Source organism: Girardinichthys multiradiatus, chromosome 21 (assembly GCF_021462225.1).
Source record: "Girardinichthys multiradiatus isolate DD_20200921_A chromosome 21, DD_fGirMul_XY1, whole genome shotgun sequence".
In the NCBI taxonomy this organism is placed as follows: Eukaryota; Metazoa; Chordata; class Actinopteri; order Cyprinodontiformes; family Goodeidae; genus Girardinichthys; species Girardinichthys multiradiatus.
Window position 1 is genome coordinate 18,650,728 of NC_061813.1, and position 25,675 is coordinate 18,676,402.

Below are 25,675 nucleotides of genomic sequence, written 5' to 3' on the forward strand. Positions count from 1 at the left end.
AAAAATATTTATGTGTGTTTCAGTGCAGCATGGAGAAAGCTGAATACCTTTCAGACTGTCAAAAGACTGTTCCTGAAATGAAGTCAGAGCTGGCACAACAGTAATAACAGAATCTATAAAATTCTCCTTTCCTGGGCTGATCCTGGAGTCTGTCCTTGTCTCTTTTCTATTGCCCTTTCCATTTACTTTCTCCTACAACTCTGTCTCATTCTCCTAACAGTCTACATGCCTCATGCTAAACAGCATAGTCATGTTGGACTGTAACTTAGTGTAACATGTTTTCTTGCATATAATAGTTTTTTTATGTCTACAGGTCCTTCTCAAAATATTAGCATATTGTGATAAAGTTAATTATTTTCCATAATGTCATGATGAAAATTTAACATTCATATATTTTAGATTCATTGCACACTAACTGAAATATTTCAGGACTTTTATTGTCTTAATACGGATGATTGTGGCATACAGCTCATGAAAACTCAAAATTCCTATCTCACAAAATTAGCATATTTCATCCGACCCATAAAAGAAAAGTGTTTTTAATACAAAAAACGTCAACCTTCAAATAATCATGTACAGTTATGCACTCAATACTTGGTCGGAAATCCTTTTGCAGAAAAGACTGCTTCAATGCGGCGTGGCATGGAGGCAATCAGCCTGTGGCACTGCTGAGGTCTTATGGAGGCCCAGGATGCTTCGATAGCGGCCTTTAGCTCATCCAGAGTGTTGGGTCTTGAGTCTCTCAACGTTCTCTTCACAATATCCCACAGATTCTCTATGGGTTTCAGGTCAGGAGAGTTGGCAGGCCAATTGAGCACAGTGATACCATAGTCAGTAAACCATTTACCAGTGGTTTTGGCACTGTGAGCAGGTGCCAGGTCGTGCTGAAAAATGAAATCTTCATCTCCATAAAGCTTTTCAGCAGATGGAAGCATGAAGTGCTCCACAATCTCCTGATAGCTAGCTGCATTGACCCTGCCCTTGATAAAACACAGTGGACCAACACCAGCAGCTGACATGGCACCCCAGACCATCACTGACTGTGGGTACTTGACTCCAGACTCAGTCCACTGCTTCCGCAGGTCCCCCAAGGTCTGGAATCGGCCCTTCTCCACAATCTTCCTCAGGGTCCGGTCACCTCTTCTCGTTGTGCACCGTTTTTTTCTGCCACACTTTTTCCTTCCCACAGACTTCCCACTGAGGTGCCTTAATACAGCACTCTGGGAACAGCCTATTTGTTCAGAAATTTCTTTCTGTGTCTTACCCTCTTGCTTGAGGGTGTCAATAGTGGCCTTCTGGACAGCAGTCAGGTCGGCAGTCTTACCCATGATTGGGGTTTTGAGTGATGAACCAGGCTGGGAGTTTTAAAGGCCTCAGGAATCTTTTGCAGGTGTTTAGAGTTAACTCGTTGATTCAGATGATTAGGTTCATAGCTCGTTTAGAGACCCTTTTAATGATATGCTAATTTTGTGAGATAGGAATTTTGGGTTTTCATGAGCTGTATGCCAAAATCATCCGTATTAAGACAATAAAAGACCTGAAATATTTCAGTTAGTGTGCAATGAATCTAAAATATATGAATGTTAAATTTTCATCATGACATTATGGAAAATAAAAACTTTATCACAATATGCTAATATTTTGAGAAGGACCTGTACAATCTACAATTTATTAAAATGCAGAATGGATTTGTACTGCATTCTGTCTCTTATTTTTGAGGCAGATGAAGAACGATCTGAAGCAAAGTTTTGGTGTGTTTCACTCACTTAAAACTGTGCACATATATTTATATTATATTGTAGATATGTTTATACTGTTTAATTTGTACTGTATTGCACCGACTACGCCAAAACAAATTCCTTGTATGTCCAAAAACGTACTTGGCAATAAAGCTTTTCTGATTCTGATTCTGATTCTGATGGCTCTATGAGGTCAGCTGAAACTGGAAATCAGGAGTCTGAAACAGAAAGTAACATCCTTAAAGCAAGAGCTTCATGACACCCAAAAGGTATTAAAGCAAAGTGTTATGATTTGTGGGTGTTTTGAATCATGTTTCTGTTTATTTTTCTGGTCATATTTTTGTTCATGTTTTGTCAAGTTTGGTTTTTTGGATCTGGTTATGCTTTTGTTTCATGTTTTTCTAGTTATGTTTCTATTAGTTTGTATTCTTGAATTCCTGTTTTGCTCAGTCACGTTTGTTCTCTCCTGTCAATTAAGTTTATTCGGTTCACCTGCACCTAGTTAATTTGTCTCCTTGCTTCACCTGGTTCACACTCCATATATACACCTCCGTTCTGTTTGTTCCTGGCGGAAACATTTTTCAGATCATGCTCTTGTCCTGTTATTCATGCCAAGCCTGTCTTGCCAGCCTGCCCATGTCTGTTTTTGCCTGTCTTGCCTTTCTGATTATTGTTTTGGTTCCTGCCTCCTCCTTTGAGTGAGTTTTTTGATATTAAATCTTTTTTCACCTACCGTCATGCTGCCTGCTAGTCTGCATTCTGGGTTCGTCTATTGCTCAAGTCCTGACACAAAGTGTATCTACTGACCTGTTAAATAATTTACAGAAAAGCGTCTTGAATTTAAGCATCTCCTTCAAGTTTTATTTCAGAAGTCTTATTCATAGCCCCAATCTGTTAGAGAAGGGTCTGTTTGTGGCCTTTAATAGCAATTTGACCCAAAGTGTCAAGACAAGTAGCTTGACACTATGTATGTATTTTTTAATAAGCAATAACATAATATGCCAACAGGATGCCAACTTAAATTTTGTAAGACATCTTAAACTGGTCCTCTGGGCATCAGTAGTAAATACAGTTTAGTCTGCTGTAAGTATATATAGTCAACAACACCTGGGAAAGACTGTATTCACTGCTCTTGAGATATAGGAGTATAACCATGGTGAAATTTGTTGATTGGCAGAGTTAATTTCTGAGTAGCTAAATGACCTAGTCCCTTTTGGAAATAAAGAAAAGCAATGTACACGGAAAACAGAAGCAATACAAATTTATTCTTGCTATTTAAGTTTTGACACGTACCTAAAACGTAAGTTTTTAAACAAAACAGTTATATTTGAATAAATGCAAGTTAGTAGTAGTATAGTGTTGTCTTGCTGGAATGTGATCCATTCCAGTTTCAAGTCTTTTACCGTTTCTATCAGTTTTTTCTTCCAGGATTGCCAGGTATTAACCTATCTGTCTTCCCACCCACTCTGACTATTTTCCATGTTCCTGCTGAAGAAAAGCATCCCCACACCAAGATGCTAGCAGCACTATGTTTTACTGTGAGCATGCTGTGTGCAGGGTGATGTCCAGCATTTTCACAAATAACAGTTTGTAAGTCTGCACTGTGGATCATTGCAGCTCTTCCAGAGTTACCATAGACCCCTTAGATGTTGTGACTCTTTTCTTTTTAGAAGATAAACGTAACAGTCTTGTGTGTGATATTAAAAACTCTGGTTTTGTATTCTGCTTTACAATTTGTTGTACTGGGTTTTAGTTACCGGGATCAGAGTAAAAATGGAGACCGATTACATATGCGTGGTGCATCGTATAAATTCCTCTTCACAATTATGCACTCCTTTTTGATGGTCTTTCATATAAAGCTACAACTTTACTGCTTGTTCTGAAAACAAATCCCTGTTTTGATGCAGTTATCTGATCCATACTAAGATGCTTGATGATTACATCATCCTCTGATTGATAGCTTATGATTTTTTTCTGTTAAATTGGATTTAATCGCAGTTTTCTTTTTTTGTTTTTTTTTTACTAATCTTAAATACCAAATGCAGGCAAAGCTCTCAGATCTATTTATATGTTAAAACTACTTATTGAGCTCAACATTTCCAGTTCTTGCTAAAAACATTGTATATTGTGTGATTGATTGGCCTTGTTGTTTTCGGTTACAACTATAAGGGGGTTAACCAAGAGGTAGGAGTCAGCTGAAATCAATGTAATGTTGGTTATGTAGCAGGTTGCAGATACATACTGTTATGCAAGTTGTCTGTGCATGCTGAGAAAATAATTTAGAGATCTGGTGCTTTCTATTAAGACGTTTTTATAAAGAACTACTTTAACCACTACCACAGGCACTGCAAACTGCCCACTCATATGACTGTGATGTGAATGCTTGGCAGAAACAAATTTCCTTGTCATTAATTAAAGCACCAAACAGTGGCAAAGCTATTGAAATTGACTCTAATTAAGAGCTCAATGGGACACTAAATATTCAATTACTCAAAGTGGTGACTGTGGCCTGGCAGCGTGCCAATGTGGCTGGCAGTGTTGGACATGTTATGTCTGCTTGTGTCAAACCTTTTTCTGCATAAAGGGGTAGATATGGTAATAATCACTTATAGTTTAGCAATTTTTAAATATGTGTTGCAGGTTACTTTCAATAGGATGACTTGTTTGTACAAATACAGTTAATTAAATATAGACAATCATAGGTTAAAATAGTAGCAACACAAATATATTTTACATGCCTGTTATTTTTCTTGTGGAATAAAACAAAGTGAGTCTGTCTCTTGTAAAAACATATACATTGATAGCAATATGTACATTCATTACATGCATTATGCATGTGCACGTTATTAATCATTATGATTATGCAAATATATATAATTTTTAAGGGGTAATCATTTACATGAATTCTTAGACATGCATATTATGTTGAAGGAGAACTGACAGTGATTTTCTTTTTAAATAGAATGTGTAATAAAATGATGCAATAAAATAAAAATCTATTCACAAATATAGTTCTATTACTACATTTTTAGCAGATTTATAGATAGATAATAGATAGATTTATTACAGACTCATAGTTCAGATCACAAAAAAACAAAACAATTAATGATAAAAGAAAAGAATATAAAAGGAAAATAAGAGTACATAAAAGAAAAAACAGGAGAAAAAGACTCCTAATCTTTTAGGAGGCAGTCATACCAATGTTTCCAATATACAGATGTATATCTTACTGCACTATATTTAATGTTAGTCAATAGTAAGATAATTTTATTATTGGACTCATTTAGTCGACGAATAAATTTATACATAAGATTCCTGAAAACAGCCATCAAAGAGCTGGCATTAGCAAACACAAACAGTTCACTGGCACTGCTCCATCTGGGCTTCTTTAACATAAGTCTTAATGCATCATTATAAGCCACTTTTAATCTCTGAAGGCTGGCTTTTTTATAATTGCTCCATAAGTGGGCTGTGTAGAGTGAGGCGGAGTATGATCTAAACAAGTTCAGTTTAACTTCATCAGAACAATATCCAAATTTCCGAGCAAGAACCTGAGCTTTAGGATATAACATTTGAACCTGACGGTAAATGTCCTCATCATCTGATAGACAGTCTGTCAGCACAATACATTTTACTTCATTTGAGACATTCAGTAAGATCCCAGTCAACATAAAATTAGGGAAAACCCTACATTTATTTTCTTTAGTTCGACATTTCAGAATTACACTTTTTGATGGATTGAGTTTTACATCATGTAGTTCACCGTATACTGGTAAGGTAAGGTAAAGTAAGTTTATTTATATAGCGCTTTTCAGCAACGAGACACTCAAAGCACTGTACATACAATTACAATACAATCACAAAGCAAATAAACACAGATACAGACATAGAAAAACAAATCAAATGATAAAATCAAACAACAGAGGTACTTTAAAAAAGTAAAATAAAAGAAAGAGTATAGAATGATGGAGAAGAAAATGAAAGGAAAATTGGACTGAAAACGCAACTAATCATGCCTAGATGGCACAGTCAAAGGCCACTCTAAACAAATAAGTTTTTAATCTTGATTTAAAGCAATTTAGGGTTTCGGCGCTTTTACAGTTTTCTGGCAGTTTATTCCAGATTAGTGGAGCATAAGAACTAACAGCTGCTTCTCCATGTTTGGTTCTAGTTTTGGGTATGCTGAGTAAATTTGAGCAAGAGGTCTGGCTGGTTGATACACTGACAACAAGTCTGTAATGTATTTTGGTACTAATCCATTCAGTGATTTATAGACTAACAGAAGTATTTTAAACTCTATCCTATGAGCTACAGGGAGCCAATGTAGGGACTTTAGAACCGGGGTGATGTGCTCCACTTTCTTAGTTCTAGTGAGGACGCGGGCAGCAGTATTCTGGATCAACTGCAGTTGTCTGATCGACTTTTTAGGCAGGCCTGTGAAGACACCGTTGCAGTAATCAATTCTACTAAATATGAATGCATGCATTAGTTTTTCAAGGTCCTGCTGAGACATTAGTCCTTTAATCCTGGAGATGTTCTTTAGGTGATAGAAGGCCGACCTAGTTACTACCTTTATGTGCCTCTGAAGGTTCAGGTATGTGTCCATCACTACACCCAGGTTTCGAGCCTGACTGGTGGTTTCTAGCTGTATTAACTGAAGCTGTGTGCTAACTTTTAAACGCTCTTCTTTTGGTCCAAAGATTATTACTTCAGTTTTGTTTTGATTCAGCTGAAGAAAATTTAGGCCCATCCATGCACTGATTTCTTCTAAGCATTTACCCAGCGCTTGAATGGGTTCATAGTCACCTGGTGACATCGTAACGTATAGCTGTGTGTCATCTGCATAGTTTTGATAACTTACGTTGTTGTTTATTAAAATCTGAGTTAGGGGGAGCATGTAGATATTGAATAGGAGGGGCCCTAAGATGGACCCTTGGGGAACGCCACATGTGATATTTGTGCTCTCAGATGTAAAGTTACCTACTGACAAAAAAGTCCCTGTCCTTCAAGTAGGATTTAAACCAGTTGAGTGCTGTACCAGAAAGGCCGACCCAGTTTTCCAGGCGCTCTAATAAAATGGAGTGATCAACAGTGTTGAATGCTGCACTAAGGTCCAATAATACCAGCACTGTGGTTCTTCCACAGTCTGCATTTATACGGATGTCATTGAACACCTTGACAAGAGCAGTCTCTGTACTGTGGTGAGCACGGAAGCCTGACTAGAAGACATCGAAGCGGTTGGTCGTTGTTAGGAAGTTGTTTAACTGCTGAAACACAGTTTTTTCAATTATTTTGCTGATGAAGGGGAGGTTTCATATAGGCCTGTAGTTCTGTAGTAGTAGCTTGTCCAAGTTGCTCTTCTTCAATAGAGGTTTGATAATTGCTGTTTTTAGGGCCTGGGGGAAAACACCTGACAAAAGGGACGTGTTTATTATTTGTGTTAAATCAGATGTTATCACAGGAAAAGCTTTCTTAAGGAAAGCTGTGGGTAAAGGATCGAGACAGCAGGAAGAAGAGCTTAGTTGCTGTACGATTTCTTGTAAGATTTTGCAGTTTATTTGGTGAAATTGGGAAATTTTGTCAAAATCAGTTCTAGTTGGAGACAACATTGGTACTGGAGTTGATGTGGATGTGCTGACTGCCCCTCTGATCTTTTGGGTTTTTTCAGTAAAGAATTTAGCAAATTCATTGCAGGCCCTTGTAGAGTGGAGTTCAGATGCTACAGTTACAGGAGGGTTTGTTAACCTGAACACACATTAAGCAGCATCTGAAGACCAGCTGAATTAAAGTGGACTAAAACCCACTAAGTTGTCAGCATACATCAAGTGGTTTACAACTGTGTCTCCAACCATACAGCCAGTTCTTCACAGATTTAACTGCTTAGAAGGGTCATTCATATAAAAATTTAACAATGCACTGGATAGGATGCCTCCTTGCCTGACTCCATTACTGACCCGGAAGGTTGCAGACACACAGTTGTCCCACTTGACCTGCATGGTTTGATTGGCATACCAATAAGACAGACATCTTACTATATATTTATAATTAGTTCAAAGATTTTAAACAGTGTACTTGCAAGGGCAATGGATCTATAATTATCAGAGCTTCCAACTTTTTCTGCTTTGTCTTTAATCACAGGAGATAGAAGCACCTTCATCAAGGAGTCAGGAATAAAGCCATGCACAATAAAATCATTGAAGCACAAGGCAAGACAAGGAGCTAACCTCAAACTTGCAAATGTGAGATGTTCAGCAGAAATAAGTGTCATATTGAGTTTAAAGGGTTGGACCCATATGAAGTTTGCAAATCCAAGGAACCATTGTAGTTGCTTGCGGGAGTCCGAGACAGGCCACTCCAGAACCGCCTTGATCTTCTCCGGGTCCGAGCGAACCTGTCCACCCTCCAGGATGTATCCTAAGAATGTGACAGATTTCTTGTGAAATTCACATTTTTCAGCTTTAACAAACAGTCTGTTCTCCAAAGGTCTTTGTAGCACCAGGCGGACATGACGGGTGGGTTCTTCAATGTCCTTTGAATAAATCAAGATGTCATCAAGGTAAACAAAAACATTCAAAAAGTCCCTTAGTACGTTATTGATGAGTGACTGGAATACTGCTGGTGCGTTACTTAGTCCAAAAGGCATGACTAGGTACTTAAAGTTACCTAACGGGGTCTTGAAGGCGGTCTTCCACTCGTCTCCCTGGCGGATCCTAACTAAATGATATGCATTACGGAGATCTAGCTTGGAGAATATAGTGGAACCGTGGACTGGTTCAAAGGCTGAGGAAAGGAGTGGAAAAGGGTACTTGTTTTTAACAGTAATTTGGTTTAATCCCCTATAATCAATACAAGGGCAGAGTGAACCATCCTTCTTACCCACAAAGAAAAACCCTGCTCCAAGTGGAGATGAAGAGGGACGAATTAGCCCGGCTACTAATGACTCATTTATGTAATCTTCCATAACCTTTCTTTCAGGTCCAGAAATGTTGTAGAGTCTACTGGTTGGCAGGGGGGCACCAGGAAGCAAATCTATGGCACAATCATAGGGCCTATGTGGGGGCAATGATTGGGCTTTAGATTTACTGAAAACCAAACTGAGATCATGGTATTCTGGAGGAACATTAGTGAGGTCAGAAATATCATCTCCAGTAGGAGCCAACTCAGAAGAAGCCAACAATGGCTGACTGCAAACAGGAAGAAATGCAGTTGGTGGACCAAGATTCAACTCGGCTTTCAGTCCAGTTCACGTGGGGGTTGTGCTTCTTGAGCCAGGGAAAACCTAAAACGATTGAGTTCAAAGCGATAGGAAACACAAAAAAATGAGATCTCCTCCCTATGATTACCTGACAGGATTAAAGTCAAAGGTTTGGTTTTATGAGTGATTCGAGGTAATTTTTTGCCATCCAATGAAGAAACAGCTTGAGGCATAGGAAGTGGCTCAGTCTCAATCTGAGCTTCTTTAACTAACCTCGGATCAATGAGGTTCTGGTCGCTACCCGAGTCAATAAAAGCAGAGAGGTTTTTAAAAGAACGGTGTGAAATTAATGTGGCAGGTAAACTAAGTCTGGGGTTAAGGAAAGTGACTCTAAGAGCGCAGTCATTCCATCCAGAAGCAGCAGCGAGGGTGCGAAAATCTATGGAAAATTCAGCAACTGACTGATTTCTCTGTTTAATAGACCATAAGATTATTGTGAAGTAGAAGAAAAATGATATATATTTAATTTACCTTTTTTATTGTATTTTAACAAAACCTAATAAAGGTGTGGCATGCATTATTCCGCACTCCTATAGAACCACCTTTTGCCGCAGTTACAGCTGCAAGTTTATTGGGTATCTCTCTACCAGATTTGTACATCTAGATAGTCAAAACTTTGCCCTGCGATCGACTAGCAACCAGTTCAGGGCGGACCCATCATCTCGCAACTTTAAGTGTGTTTTGTAAGATTATTAAAGCTAGGGATATTGTTTCATATTCTAACCCAATTTCACCCATTACCTGTCTGGTTTGTTCCTTGATCTTCATGATGCGGTTTGTTCACTAATGTTCTCTAAAAAAAAGCTGTATTTACACTGAGGTTAAATAACATACATGTAGGTAGGGATAGACTTTAGATTTTTATTTGCAAAAATATTTACCATATATAATTTTTTTTCCCTCCATAATAATGCTCTAATTTGTTTTGATCTAGCACATAGAATCCCAATAAAATACATGAGGTTCGTGGTTGTAGTGTACCAAGCTGTGAAAAAAAGTTCAAAGGGTATACATTTGTAATAAATTAATAAGTTTTGCAATTCATTTTATGTGTGCCACTTATTCTCACTCATTGTGGTCCTCACTCATGTTTCAGGCGAACAAGATGAGCCTATCGCATTCAGAAGGGAAACTAACGGAATCCAAACAGACATCTGCCAGAAGTAGTGTGAAGGTGGTTGTAGAGAGAGAAGAGCTGCTGAGACTTCAGGGAGAGTTGCAAAGTGATAAGGAGAAGATGAGGAAGACCACAGCAGAGAATCAGAGACTGAGCCAATACAACAAGCAGCTGAGACAAACCCTGGAGGAGCTACACAGCAAGTAACAAGAAATGGGTAGCTATTAACAAATAAACTCCCTAAAAGTACTTTGTACTTGTAAAATATACATACATAAATCATGCCTAACATCACACACATAATAGTTTGGGAGTTGTTTACAAAGATGCCAATATGAACCTTTCTCTCACTCCACTGTTTGATCCACTCATCACTGTTATTGTTCTCTGTGAACATTTTCCTGCTGCCTAATAGGGAACACTGAGCAAAAAAGGGGGTGTGCCCTGCCTTTTAGGGATGATTCAGCCAGAGTGCTGTTAGCTTGATCAACTAGCTCAAATTAGCCATCAGGGTGGTGATTCAGTTGCTCGGTCAGACACACACACACACTGAAGATAAAGGTTTTGTTTTTTTGTTTTGTTTTTCAATGGCACCCTGCTTTAGCTGTATGGTAATGATCTGATTTATAAGTGTGTGCGTCTGTGTGTGTCTGTGTGTGTGCGCGCGCGCGCACATGTGTGTAGGACAGTGGCCTTTGTAGTAGTGTGTCAGTGCAGGAATAGTGATGTTTGGGTCTCTCTGGGCACAGAAATGTCTCATTAAGAATTAACGTACATATCTATGGTCACGGCAGGCAAACACCTCACATACGCACGCTCAGAGTCATTTCTTCCAACTCCCACTGCTTTAATTAGCACACACATGGATCCTCAAAGGTGCAAACACACATACACACACACAAAGACACAATCACCTATTGTCCGCAAAGAGATGAATCTGAGGTCTCTCTCTCTGTGGCAGACAGTGGCTGGCTTGCTCAGTGAACAGTCCTCATTAATAAGATAGGGACAGAAGGACATGGCTGTGTAGCTTGGCCTTTGTCTGTGATCAAAACACATTCCCTCAACTCTACTCTCCACACAAAACCACATATTATTCAGCTTTTACCTTCAGCAGATTCAGTCCACCAATGAAGACCCTATTGTAATGACTTAAGATGAATAAATATGCATTGTTATAACAAAGGGAACATTGTTTTTTTCATTACTGTCATGAACAAAGGCCCTTTTTATTAACATGAACCTTGTTGTGGATCTTTTTGTCATAAAAGCATTGTAACCATATCGAATGATAACAGATGAGATAGTATAAGAAAGAGTGGACTTTGATAAACACAAGATCACCAAATAGATCTTCTTCAAATATAGGCATTGTGAAAGAATCATTGAATAGTGAGTGCTATTAACCTGTTTATTTCTTATATGTTGTGGTTAGGCATTGGCTAGTATACGATTCTTACAACTGGGTAACCTTGAATGAAAATGCCAAGGTATCAAACATCTAGAACAGTAATGTATTATTAAGTTCTTGATTTAAAACAAAAAAGCAACAATTGGTACCTATTGCTGCTAAAATAATGTAAAGTGTTGAGTATTGTAGCAATGTTAAAACGTTAACAATTTGTAATCGATTGTAATTTTAGATCTTATTGTGTAGACTTATGCAAAAAGAACACCAATTAAATTCACCAGTATTCAGTTGCTTTTTGTATAGAATATTATACCTCTTTGCTGTTCTATTTTCTCTTTTTATGGAGTAAATCAAGCATAACAGGCGGATTTTAGCTGCTTAACTAGTGATAGTTAAGCAGTGACAGACATCTCACTTATGGCTTGCTAACTTTATATGAAGCACTATTGTCCTTTATTCACTGTTTTCAGACAGCAAAACCTGACAAGAGAGATGGAAGACATGCAGCAAAAGTCTTTGGTCATTGTCGATTTCTATGGCATTTCATTAGAAGGGCTTTAAATGTTAAAACAGTTCTGAAATCATACCTTTAAAATCAGTAAGCACTCCACACTTAATTGTAGTACATCTATGTCTACAGAGCTCAGAAATGCAATTTAATATTCATAGAATATCTGTCAATTTAATAAAAACATTATGCAAGTATTTATTTTACATTAAAAGCTGTTTGATGTTAATTATTTACCGTAGGTATAAACTGACTTATGGGTGTGATGAATATATCAAGGGTAGATTTCTGCGGTCTGATAAAAGGAACAGAAAGTGAAAGAAAAGAAAGAAAAAGTGGTGAAGAGTCACAATGACTCAATCAGACTGTGTTGGGTTAGACTAGAGACTACAATGATGGGAGTGATCAAAAATACTTTTTAAAAAGTTATTAAAGTTGGTGTGTGATTCTATGTCAGATTAGCTGTCTTTCATATATCCCTTTTTAAGATATGCTATGGAGTATGCTTTAAAAGTTTTGTACCATCTACAAAATATAAAACAAAATCACAAACGTAAATATAAATATATCAGTAGGTGAAGAGTGTTATTTTCTGTTTTATAGTCATTCATATTTTTATGACTTAAAAAATCATGTAGTGAAATTTAAGCAAGGATTGATATTTGAGATACTCAAGAAAACAGATGTACCAATCAAACTTTTAATTTGGCTGACTTTGATCCATGATTAGCAGGTCACATACTGAAAATGGGACTTTTTAATAAATGCATCAAAACTGAGAACTCCCATGTTTTCAGCCAATAAATGCATTAACCCACAGCCTGTATTTTTGAGCGCTCTTTTTGAGTTGAATTAAAATCAAATAAAAGTCAGAAACATATGCTTAGAAAAAAACCTTATAATCCAGTTTTTTGTCAGATTCAAACATACTACCTTTATCAAGGAACCTGCAGCACATTTGTTCTCTTTGAAGTGACGGAAAAAATCAGGCTCAGCAGGTCAGAACTCAAACAGAAACAGAAATCAGCATTAGCCAGGAACAGCCTGATTGGTGCATCTCTATCAAATCTAACAGGGTCAATGTGAATTCTTAGTTTGATGTGTTTCATTGCTTATCTTGTGACAATAAATGACTATCTTTAAAGAAAACAATGTATATCAAAACTTTCACAAAAAATGAATATAATGTTAATGCTACTCTTCACTGCTGATGTCCATCTGCCTATTCACATGATAACATTATTATGTGAGCATGTGTGTGTGCATATGTATGTGTGTGTGCTGATATACAGCCCAGATCCCTGGACACACACATGCACCGGCCTCTCTCCTCCAATTCACCTCTATTACTAGCTATAATCCCATTTCACACTCTATCGATCCCCAAAACTGTTGTTCACCGGAACCAAGAGCAAACACTGGCATTTCTCCCCATCATTTCACAACTATTGTTCTTTATTACACAAAAAAGCCCTCCCCTACCCAACCCCACGCCTTGTCTTGGAGCTAACTCAGCCCTGCTGAAATATGAATTATAAATGTATGGCTAATAAAAGAAAAGGGGGGAAAGAGAGTAAAAAAGCGAGAGAGTTAGAGATAGAGAGAAGTGGTTGGTGGAAACATCAGAGAAAATGACTCCTTTACAAGAGTCTATTGATCAGTTTCTATCAAAGGAGGATGTCAGACATGAGATTACCTGGCAGTTTGAGCATTAGGTGCCGTGTGTTATAGCCCCAGGCCCTTGTACCGCTGCCAGAGGATTGTAAATAAAGCGAAGAGGAGAGAGCAAGAGGGGAGTATGTTGGGGTGTAAGTGTGTGCGAGTGTAAGAGTGTCTCTGTGTGTGTTTGTGTTAGTCTTTGTGAGTCACTGTTGTGTGCATATTAGTGTTTATTTTTTTATCTTGTGCTGTATTTGTGTGCATGATGGTGTGCGGCTGTGTGCCTGCACCTTTTGGCTTATACCCAAAAGCAGTGTTGCAAGCCTATGAAACTTCAGAAAGAGAGAGCAAGAGTCATGGGAGGCTTTGGAAGGTCTCTTGGGAGCACCTTAGCCAGCTACGAATCCCCCAACAAAGCCAAAGGAAGCTCCCATGAAGCCTTATGAAGCTTTTATGAGGGCCTGGCAGGGCCCAGCCCAGCCCCTACCACTGATTCAGGGTTAGCAAGGTTTTCATCCTTCTCATGTTAAAGGTTAGCTGTGAGAGCAGGGTAATCTGACCGCAGATCTGTGATTATAGTCTGATGCTGTATGATGGGCTTTGAAGTGCCTATGAAGGCACTAAAAGTGAAAGATCTTGAGAGTTAGATCATGGACTAATATTATGCCGTAAGTTGTGAAGCCAGAATTAAAGGGTCAGGAAAGTCTTAGACAGGGGGACTGAAGATCTTAGATTGTGGACTACTGTCATTCCTCATGAAGCCTGAAAAAAAAGTCTGTAAAATAGATCAGATTGCTTGGACTGTTGCTCTTCTTTAAGATATTAGGAAGTGTCAAAATATACAATCCTCTGCACATCGTGGCTATACACAGAAAGATTTGTCCGTATTTGGGCATCAGTTTTGACTAACCTAAATGCATTTTTCGTTTAGGCAGGGTCTGGATATGGGATTCTCATTGTTAGTTAAAACTCTGTTCTTTTATTGTATTTACAGAAAAATAAAAAATAGAAAGTTTAACATGTTATTGTCTGTTTTATTTAAAACCAAATAGCAAAAATTATTTCTACTGTTGCTAAAAAATACATATGTATTAATACATAATAACGTGTATAAATACAATGTTAATAATATTTCCTGCATCATATTGTTATTATTATTTTTGCTTTTGATGCATAAATCCAAGCCCAAATATAGAGAAAACACCTGCTAAATTTGGGTGCACATGCATTTGCCTGTTGCTCAAAGGATTTTCCTTTTTTTGGCATTCTGCTATTTATAGAGTAATGCTGGGATTATAGCAAGTGGATATTAGCTGGTCAATCAGTCAGGCTCTCTGCTCAGGTGTCCAGCCTGCAGCTGGCCGGTTAACAGAGATGCCACTTGTAGCGTGCCAACTAGTTTTAAAACAGTATCACCTTAATATTAGTGATATTATAATTATTTGTCATCAAATTGTCCTTTTGTACATTCATGGCTTATATTTTAATTTGTCTGTGTGATGTCCCCGCACATAGTGGTTAATAATAATAAATATAATATTAAGAGTTAAGGGTGGCGCTCCTTTAATCTTCACACCACGGTTGTTCATGTTTTGGTTGAGTGGAAATATTTCGGAACAGCTGAATTTGTCTTTTTTTTTTTTTTGTTTGATTGAGGGAAATTTTTTAGAAGTATTTCTTCAGTCAGCTGACTGGCAGGGTGCAGCATTAGGCACATGCCATTATACCATACACCTGGAGAGAACACCAGTCACATTTTCTAGCTTTTTTTTCAAAAGGACTTTAAACTCAAGCATTACATGCCAGAAAATGTTTGAAGTTTTTAAGCCATAACTTTTTTAAAACCTTGGTATACCCTATAACTGTGATTTTAGCAGAGTTACCATAATGGGAGGAATGGATGGCGCTCCTTTCGTTTCCAAATCATGACTATCCATGCTTTTTGCCACTGGAATTATTTCCAAACAGCCAGATTTGTGTTTGTTCGTAAAGGAAAAGGGGAGTGGTCATCTTTCAAACAGCTGACCAGCAGTGCATAGCAACATGTGGGGGACTGATTCCTGAAAGGACTTCAAATTGTATGACAAAAAATGTTAGCTGTTTTGAAAGTCTACATTCTTAAAACCTCAGTAAACATTGATACCAGTAACCGGCCTAATCTAATCCTCATCTTCTGTATTTGTGTAAAGTCCTTCTAATCTGCTTTAAATGTTTGTGTCATTTTTGTTCTTAAAAGTTTAAGAGTAAAAGTTTTATCAACTAATCTTTTCCTGTGTTGGCATCTTTGCAAAAGCTTGCTTGTTTGCAAATGTTTGAGTTTGGGTAAACGATCATTTTGTGCAGCTAATTGCTCTCTCTGTGGCTTCCCCTTAGGGGAGGTGTCAACGAGGTCACCTCGCAACTAATGCCTTGAATATGAATTTGATCCCCATCCCAAGTTTTCACATCTCTGCTTTATTGATTATTGAGATTCACTGCAAACTTTCACCTTGAGGTTCAATAAAATTGCCAAGGTAGGGCACACAAACACACATAGACACAGAAGTAAAACTGTTTGTGCATCATAAAATATTTAGCAGTTCCAGCTGCAGCTTCAATTTTCCTAGAGCTTTAGTTTAAACTGTTTGGATGCTACAAAACCATAAATTGTTAGTTCTATTAAATGTAGATTTATTTTCCTATATTGTGTTCTTTATTTTATTGTTTTACCCTCCTCTGGTTCAGGGTGCCTCGCCTCTATTATCACATCAGGGTGTGCAGCCCTAAAAGCATTACAGAAATTCACTTTGCATTTTTTGTGTTTCTGTCCTGCTCAGTCAAACACACACACACACACACACACACACACACACACACACACACACACAAAGTCAAGGTCTGTCCAGTAAATATTCAACACACACATGCACACTCATAGGTATGCACATATCCCCCAACCCATCTCTTCATATTCAGAGTGCACACCCTCTCAGTATTCACCAGTTTTGGCAACCATTGGCTGACAGTTTATGCTATATTCCACAAATACTGAATTTAGAGAAAACGTTTAAGGAGCTGTGAAGAAACACTCACAAAATACGACGTAGAACAAAAAGGAAAAAAAAGGAGGAACGTAACCTAGGGTAAATTTAAAATTCAAACTGAAATAAAGGCCTGCAAAGCAAATTTAACTAACAAACCTGACGAGTGGTTTATTATATACCCACTCAATGTGCTAAACTCCAGAACAATAGGGTTTTATTGCATGTAGATGCTGGAGACAGTGGAATAGGTAGTGTGGCTGCACTGTAGGGAATCAGCAAAAGTGGCCGGCTCAAGGTAAAGACTGCCATCTATTGGCCAACTCGGGGAGCACTTATTTTGTCCCTTAACAAAAAGGCAGCCACCACATCCAGGTTTAAGTGGTGGAGGGCTTTTATTTTGTCTTTCCTTCTCCAATGCTGGAAGATATTTAGCACGTCTATTGTGGGAGAGAGGTTTATTTTATTTTTTTTATTTTTTTAAGGCGACTCACTATTTATGTTTATCCACAAGTAACAATAGTCATCTATACAAATGTTTTACATCAGTATATCTTGATCTGCTTAGGGATGTGATGCACTATGTATATTATTGTCATGTTACATTTTTGTTACTATACATGAATTAAAAGATCCAATTTGGCCTCAATACATTCTTACTATTAGTTATATCATATTGAAATAAAATATTAATGTATTTATCCATTTGAAGCAGGCCTCTTCTAATGAATTTTAACAAACACTTTCTGGTTGAACTCTTGGACTGCATCCCACACTTTTCCTCCTCTGTCTGTCATCTCCCTCTGTCTCCTGCTCTGTGGAGGGCTTGGCAGCACGTGCGGAGGAGGCAAGGCAGCTGAAGGGGTACCTGGAAGAAGGAAAGCTGGCAGAGGAGAAAATAAGGTAAGAAGAAAGAGAAGGAAAGAGGGCGAAAAACTGCATCCTGCTCCCGTCCCTGTTTCCCATGCTCCCCTGTGTATGCGCAGTAATCAAAAACATTTAGATGTTTTACGTGCGGTGTACAGTAGGCTCTTTAACTGAACATGTGTTTAACAGAACAGCCTTAAGCTCTCAGTGCATGCATGTTGTTTCTGGAACTCTATAAAGAAAAGGACTCCCCTCATTGGTCAGACATAATATGATTTCTGTATTTCTGAGCAAGTCAGCGTGAATCTGTTTTTGTTTGTATTGTTTCATGACTAATATAGCTGCAGTATTAAACTGCTGTGAGAAAACAGATGTTAGAACACAACAAGTTCAGAGGCGAGTCCCCTGGTTGACCCCAGAGCTGCAGTGATGATATCAGCAGGCATGTATCACCCAGTATAGGGTGCATGTGTGGATGTATGTGTGTGTGTGTGTGTTTGTGCACACATAGCTGTGGTTGTGGCTTTGGCTTCAACACGACCTCAGCGCAACCGTCTCCGTCTTAGGGAGTTTCTCGGTGAAGTCCGGCCAAGCATGGAACATTTTCATCGTCAACCGACAATTTAAAAGTCAGTATGGAGACTTTATGGAGGCTACATTCTGAATTCTTACACTTTATTAGATTTATCCAATTTTAGGTAGTGGATGGTAAAACAACCGCCATGTCTGGATATTAGATCCATTTGCAGAATCATGCTGTTTACTATTAACCCAGTATTATCTAATAACTGCAAAGACATGAAAGGTTTTTAAGCAACAACACTATACTAATGGCTTCCATCTGTGCTGTGGGAAATCCCCTTCTTTCTCTAAAGGATGCCTCCTTTCTTTCTATCCTTTCTTTCAACCACTCTGTTTATCATCTGTTCTCCCTGTAGACCAATCTATCATCTTTTCTTTTTTTTTTTGGCTGTTATTGGAATCCATTTTAGTAGAATCCGTTTTTAAGTCACTGCTAAAACATTTCACCTGTGTGTGGTCTCACTTATTTTTTGGAATATATTTACATATAATAATACATCTTATTTATGTTTGTTATTTTTTCACAATTTATGCATTTGTTATTGTTTTAAAAGAAAATTACAACTTCCTGCATATAATGACATCTCTTTTTTGTGTTTTTATGAAGAGTACTTTCTTCATGACTGCTTTTTTTATTGAGGATAAAATAGAAGTCATCTCCTTTGTTTACCATCTAATAAATTAGTGCATGCATCTATATCTGAAGACAGGTGGCTCAAAAAATGTAGAATACACATTTTCAAATTTAGATAAAAAAGGAAAACAGGAAAATAAACACAACAGTCAAAAATTATAAAAATGAGTTACAGCTGTAGAAAATCAAAACAGATGTAAAATATTGTGTTGTTTTATTTAGTTTTTTGTATTTTCCTGAAATGTATTCATATAAAGATATAATTTATGTCAAATCCATCTCATTCAGATGGCCAAATATGTAAGTATAGTTTAATTATTGTCTTTAATTTTCATTATATTTATTTTACTCTAACAAACACAAGTTAATGTTATGATCTCTTACTGTTAAATCTTTTATTTTTTGTAACTGTTATATCCATTTGTCAATTTACCCTGTAAAACCCAAAATATTTTAGTGCCCATAAAGTTGTGATTCCATAGTTCTGTGGGATTGTGTGTTCGGGTGTGTGTGTGTTTATGTGCACGAGGTCGCAGAGGGCTGGTGGGTTGTGTGGAGGCTCAAGAGTGGCCAAAGCCAGGCTGTGCAGGGAGGTTTGTGGAAATGGTAATCATTTGTTGTATCGATTTCACTGTAGCCAGGGCAGCCGGCACACGCAAACTCACTCGCTCACACGTGTGCACATGCTCATAGACACTAAATGACTCACGCGCACGCAGATGCACAGCTCCGTGGCAGAAATAGACCCCTCCATATTGATCCCCTTCACATTCCCTTAGCTCTGCTGCCACACATGCGCACAATTGCACACAGATATACTAACACATTCATGAGCCTACTTGAACACTTAATAGCCATGTGACAAAATATGTTTTCCATTCTTGAAACTTTTTTAACATAATAAATAAATTATTGTTAAGTTGTAGGATGATTGGAAATACATAAATATAAATATTCACTTTTCAACGGATGAGCTCTGTTTTCGAGTAATAATAATTTTGCCCTACTGTTTGTTTATATAGGTCAGTGCCTGTAAGCCTGCAGGAGGTGACAGAGCTCAGAAAAAACCTCAGAGTATAAAGGCAGAGAGAAAAACAAGATGCATCAGAGCAGGTAAATAACTGTCTGGTGTTTGTTTAAAACAGCTCATGTTTTGAAATGTAAAATGCACATTCATCAAGCTGCATTATGAACACAGAAAGGTTTGACCACTTACACCACTTTATGTATTTTAATAAAACTACCTCTGTCAATGATTTTTGTATGATCACTGCTGACCTAATTGGGGTCAAAGATTTGAACCAGGTTTACTGTACTACAGCCTAAACAGGTGTGCTAAAACACATTCTGTCCTCTCCTTTCACTCCCTCCAAGGTCTTCTTCACTTTTCCTTCCCTCCTGGCACCCCTCGCTTACCTTTTGTATGATTAGTGTCATATATCCGGCACTGAAGCCTGGATTATCTTGTCTAAGAGAGGGAGGGGTCTTTGCAGACCTAAATCTATAGCAAGGTGATTTGGAGCGTTAATTCTTGGGTGTAATATTCCCTGATACTCCCTAATGTTCTGACTGGGAGTTGAGGGAATCTCAGGGGACAGCAGTGGTCAGAGCTCAGCCACAGCTGTACAAGGGCAAAACGGTTAATTAAAAGGAAAGGCAGGACAAGAAAGTGATGTTCAAAAATGTATAATTCTGTCTTAAACTTCAGCAGTATGGGTTGCTCTTTTTGTGACATTGATTTTGCATTTCAATTTCTTTCTTCATATTCTGGAAACGTTCCTCTGGTTCCTAGTCTTATTTGTTGTTTTCCCACTTCTTTTCACTAATCTTCCTAGTGATTTCCAGTTTTTGTCTTTACTTTGTCTTTCACATTCTCACACTTTCCATCACCTTACTATTTTTTAATCCTCGTGAATAATGCAACACGACTATATGGCTCCTCGTTTTTTTTTTGTTTATTGCACCAGGGTGATTGCCTAGAGCCAGTAAGACACCAACTAAGGCCAGTTGATTGGTTCGTCGGTAGTCAGACGAATACTTTCAAAGAGTTCTTCAACTATTTCACGACTGTTAAAAATCCTTTCATCTCTGCATTTGTAGTGTGACAGGTCCTCTTTTCTCTGTTGCCTGTGATCAAAAATGTTGCATGACATGTCAGAGTTTGCCAGGAGTCTCTCACGCCGCACTATTGCATAAAGCAGATATGGCAAAGGCTAGTAGTGTTTGAATTATCATGAATAAAATGAAAGAACATTTCTTTAATATTCAAAGCAGCCTTGACTGGAGTCTGTGGTTTTGAATTGTTGATATGGTTGGAAATCAGTGCTATTTTTTAAATGGGCCTGTTTTTTTCAAAACTCAAAACAGGTGTCATGGCGCTGCACTGGTCGCATAACAGATCTTCGGTTTGAACGGGCTTATCAACTAGTTTGGGCATCTCTAGCTTTGTGGCCTTCCTCTATTGTTTCTGTAGTAGACTTGTGGGTGCAAACATACCAACAGACAGGCTCTGTATATGAAGTTAAGCTTTTCTTTTATTTTCTCTTATCACTATAAATAAAGGAAAAAAAAGTCTCCAGCCAGCATCTCAGACATTTGCTAATTACAATAAAATGGCTCAGATTTGCTTTGTGTATCCTGTTATTTACTTTGCATACACAGTGTTAGGTTACAGTCTAAAAGACATAGTCAGCTTTATCCTAACAACAATGCATGCCAGAATGTATTTATGGGATTTTCTGTTTTCAGAATGCAGAATGTAGCAAAAGGAGTTTCCAAATGAAACATGCTGTGGTATACACCAAGGTTTATGCTGGCTGGACCTTACCCGTTGCTCTATTATTTAGCTTCAAAACGTGCATTTTGCAACAAAACAAATTGTTCTACCTGTGTATAGAAGGACCAGTATTGTACAATACCTCCCAGAAGAGAAAGTAGTAATAGAGGGAATTCTATAAATGTATTTGGAATGTAAAATGAACACTTGCTTATGACTGCTAACCAATATTTAATATGTACTGCAGGAACTTTTATATCACATAGAATGTTTTAGTGAACTGAGCAATTGTGTCTTCCTGCAAGCTTCTGGAACAAAACTGTGTTTTGTGTTCACTTTTTTCTTACTGTATGCATGTTCACTCTTTGGGTTTATTTGTTTTGCACACTCATTTAATTTAAATTCATGATTGACCATCTAAACATACTGAACTAGATTCAGTCACAACATAAACTAGTTCTGATTCCTTCAGTCATTCTTCAAAAATAAAAGGTTATGAAGTTAAGACTGATTTAGCATATTGAGATTGAGTACATCTGTGCAATTTTCTTCCGTTCTTATTGCTCACATAAACTCTAATATGGCCAATTAATTCATAAATATGCAATATTTTACTTATAGCCCTGCTTGAGATGCCAGAAAGTATATGAGTCTGAAAGTTTGACTGAAACGTGGAACATTGTGACCTTTTGTTTGTGGCCACTTTCAAATCGTTTTCTGGATTCAGACCCAACAGCGGCCTTTTCTGGCCCCAGACCGTGTTCCATTTGTACTCTGAAGTTGGACTTTCCAACCTCCGAATAGGAAATTTTAACTGGAACCCCCTGAAAGTCTATATGCAAGAAATATTGCATAGAACAGTGTTATTGTTATTGTTGTAACAGTGGCCATCTTCAAACAATGAAGAAGACGAGGGTCCATGTTTTAATGTGTGCGGCTTTTCCAAACCATTAGGTACCATCTTCCAGCCTCCCTCCATAGAGAATTTGGCCAGAGCAAAAGTTCAGGCCGAGGAAAATACTGAATGTTTAAAGAAGAAACTCACTTAAGTCTCTAAAAACAGATACACTGAGAACGTCAATAAATGTTATCATTAATACTGGAATCAGAATCAGAATCAGCTTTATTGTCAAGTTCGTACATACAAACAAGGAATTTGACTCCAGTACACTTTGCTCTCTAGTTTTTGTTTTTGCGTTACAGAATATACATACAGGGGTTGGACAATGAAAGTGAAACACCTGGTTTTAGACCACAATAATTTATTAGTATGGTGTAGGGCCTCCTTTTGCGGCCAATACAGTGTCAATTCGTCTTGGGAATGACATATACAGGTCCTTCTCAAAAAATTAGCATATTGTGATAAAGTTCATTATTTTCCATAATGTCATGATGAAAATGTAACATTCATATATTTTAGATTCATTGCACACTAACTGAAATATTTCAGGTCTTTTATTGTCTTAATACGGATGATTTTGGCATACAGCTCATGAAAACCCAAAATTCCTATCTCACAAAATTAGCATATCATTAAAAGGGTCTCTAAACGAGCTATGAACCTAATCATCTGAATCAACGAGTTAACTCTAAACACCTGCAAAAGATTCCTGAGGCCTTTAAAACTCCCAGCCTGGTTCATCACTCAAAACCCCAATCATGGGTAAGACTGCCGACCTGACTGCTGTCCAGAAGGCCACTATTGACACCCTCAAGCAAGAGGGTAAGACACAGAAAGAAATTTCTGAACAAATAGGCTGTTCCCAGAGTGCTGTATCAAGGCACCTCAGTGGGAAGTCTGTGGGAAGGAAAAAGTGTGGCAGAAAACGCTGCACAACGAGAAGAGGTGACCGGACCCTGAGGAAGATTGTGGAGAAGGGCCGATTCCAGACCTTGGGGGACCTGCGGAAGCAGTGGACTGAGTCTGGAGTAGAAACATCCAGAGCCACCGTGCACAGGCGTGTGCAGGAAATGGGCTACAGGTGCCGCATTCCCCAGACCTGGGCTACAGAGAAGCAGCACTGGACTGTTGCTCAGTCGTCCAAAGTACTTTTTTCAGATGAAAGCAAATTCTGCATGTCATTCGGAAATCAAGGTGCCAGAGTCTGGAGGAAGACTGGGGAGAAGGAAATGCCAAAATGCCAGAAGTCCAGTGTCAAGTACCCACAGTCAGTGATGGTCTGGGGTGCCGTGTCAGCTGCTGGTGTTGGTCCACTGTGTTTTATCAAGGGCAGGGTCAATGCAGCTAGCTATCAGGAGATTTTGGAGCACTTCATGCTTCCATCTGCTGAAAAGCTTTATGGAGATGAAGATTTCATTTTTCAGCACGACCTGGCACCTGCTCACAGTGCCAAAACCACTGGTAAATGGTTTACTGACCATGGTATCACTGTGCTCAATTGGCCTGCCAACTCTCCTGACCTGAACCCCATAGAGAATCTGTGGGATATTGTGAAGAGAACATTGAGAGACTCAAGACCCAACACTCTGGATGAGCTAAAGGCCGCTATCGAAGCATTCTGGGCCTCCATAAGACCTCAGCAGTGCCACAGGCTGATTGCCTCCATGCCACGCCGCATTGAAGCAGTCATTTCTGCCAAAGGATTCCCGACCAAGTATTGAGTGCATAACTGTACATGATTATTTGAAGGTTGACGTTTTTTGTATTAAAAACACTTTTCTTTTATTGGTCGGATGAAATATGCTAATTTTGTGAGATAGGAATTTTGGGTTTTCATTAGCTGTATGCCAAAATCATCCGTATTAAGACAATAAAGGACCTGAAATATTTCAGTTAATGTGCAATGAATCTAAAATATATGAATATTAAATTTTCATCATTACATTATAGAAAATAATGAACTTTATCACAATATGCTAATTTTTTGAGAAGGACCTGTACAAGTCCTGCACAGTGGTCAGAGGGATTTTAAGCCATTCTTCTTGCAGGATAGCGGCCGGGTCACTATGTGATACTGGTGGAGGAAAACGTTTCCTGACTTGCTCCTCCAAAACACCCCAAAGTGGCTCAATAATATTTAGATCTGGTGACTGTGCAGGCCATGGGAGATGTTCAACTTCACTTTCATGTTCATCAAATCAATCTTTCACCAGTCTTGCTGTGTGTATTGGTGTGTATTGGTGCATTGTCATCCTGATACACGGCACCGCCTTCAGGATACAATGTTTGAACCATTGAACCACATGGTCCTCAAGAATGGTTCGGTAGTCCTTGGCAGTGACGCACCCATCTAGCACAAATATTGGGCCAAGGGAATGCCATGATATGGCTACCAGACTGGTCCAATTTAGCCATGAAATCTCCCACACTAAAATGACAGGTGTTTCAGTTTCATTGTCCAACCCATGTATAATATACAAATATACACATATATAAATAAAAAGGTGCATTTGCAATATCTGTATGCTGTTGTTTGGTACTCTATTGAATGTTCAACAGAGAAACAGCCTGAGGGAAGAAATTGTCACAGTTTACGTGACAGTTTATGTGCAGGGTGTGTGGAGTCTGCAGAGATTTTTGCAGCTCTTTTTCTGACCCTAGACCTGTTTAAGTCCTGGATGGAGGGAAGGTCAGCCCTGATTATTCTCTTGGCAGTCTGCACTTGTCCTGTTTTGTGGATGAGCCAAACCACACTGAGATGGATGAAGACAGGACAGACTGAATGATGGTAGTGTAGAAGATGACCAGCAGCTCCTGTGGAAGGTTGTACTTATTGTGTTGCCTCAGGAAGTACAGTCTTTGTTGGGCCTTCTTTCGAACAGTGTCTATGTGTGAAGACCGTCTCAGGTCCTCATAGATGGTGGTTCCTAGGAACCGGACGTGCTCCACAGCTGCTACGGTGTTGTTGAGGATGGTGAGGGGGGTGTATGGGGGTGGTGTTCTCCAAAAGTCCACCACCATTTCCACAGTCTTGAGTAGGTTGGTTCCAGGTAGTTCTGACAACACCAGTGTACCTCCGATCCACCTCCTGTCTGTATGCAGACTCATCACCGTCCTGGATCAGACCAATGACAATGGTGTCGTCTGCAAATTTCAGGAGTTTCACGGACAGGTCCGATGAGGTGCAGTCATTTGTATTGAGGGAG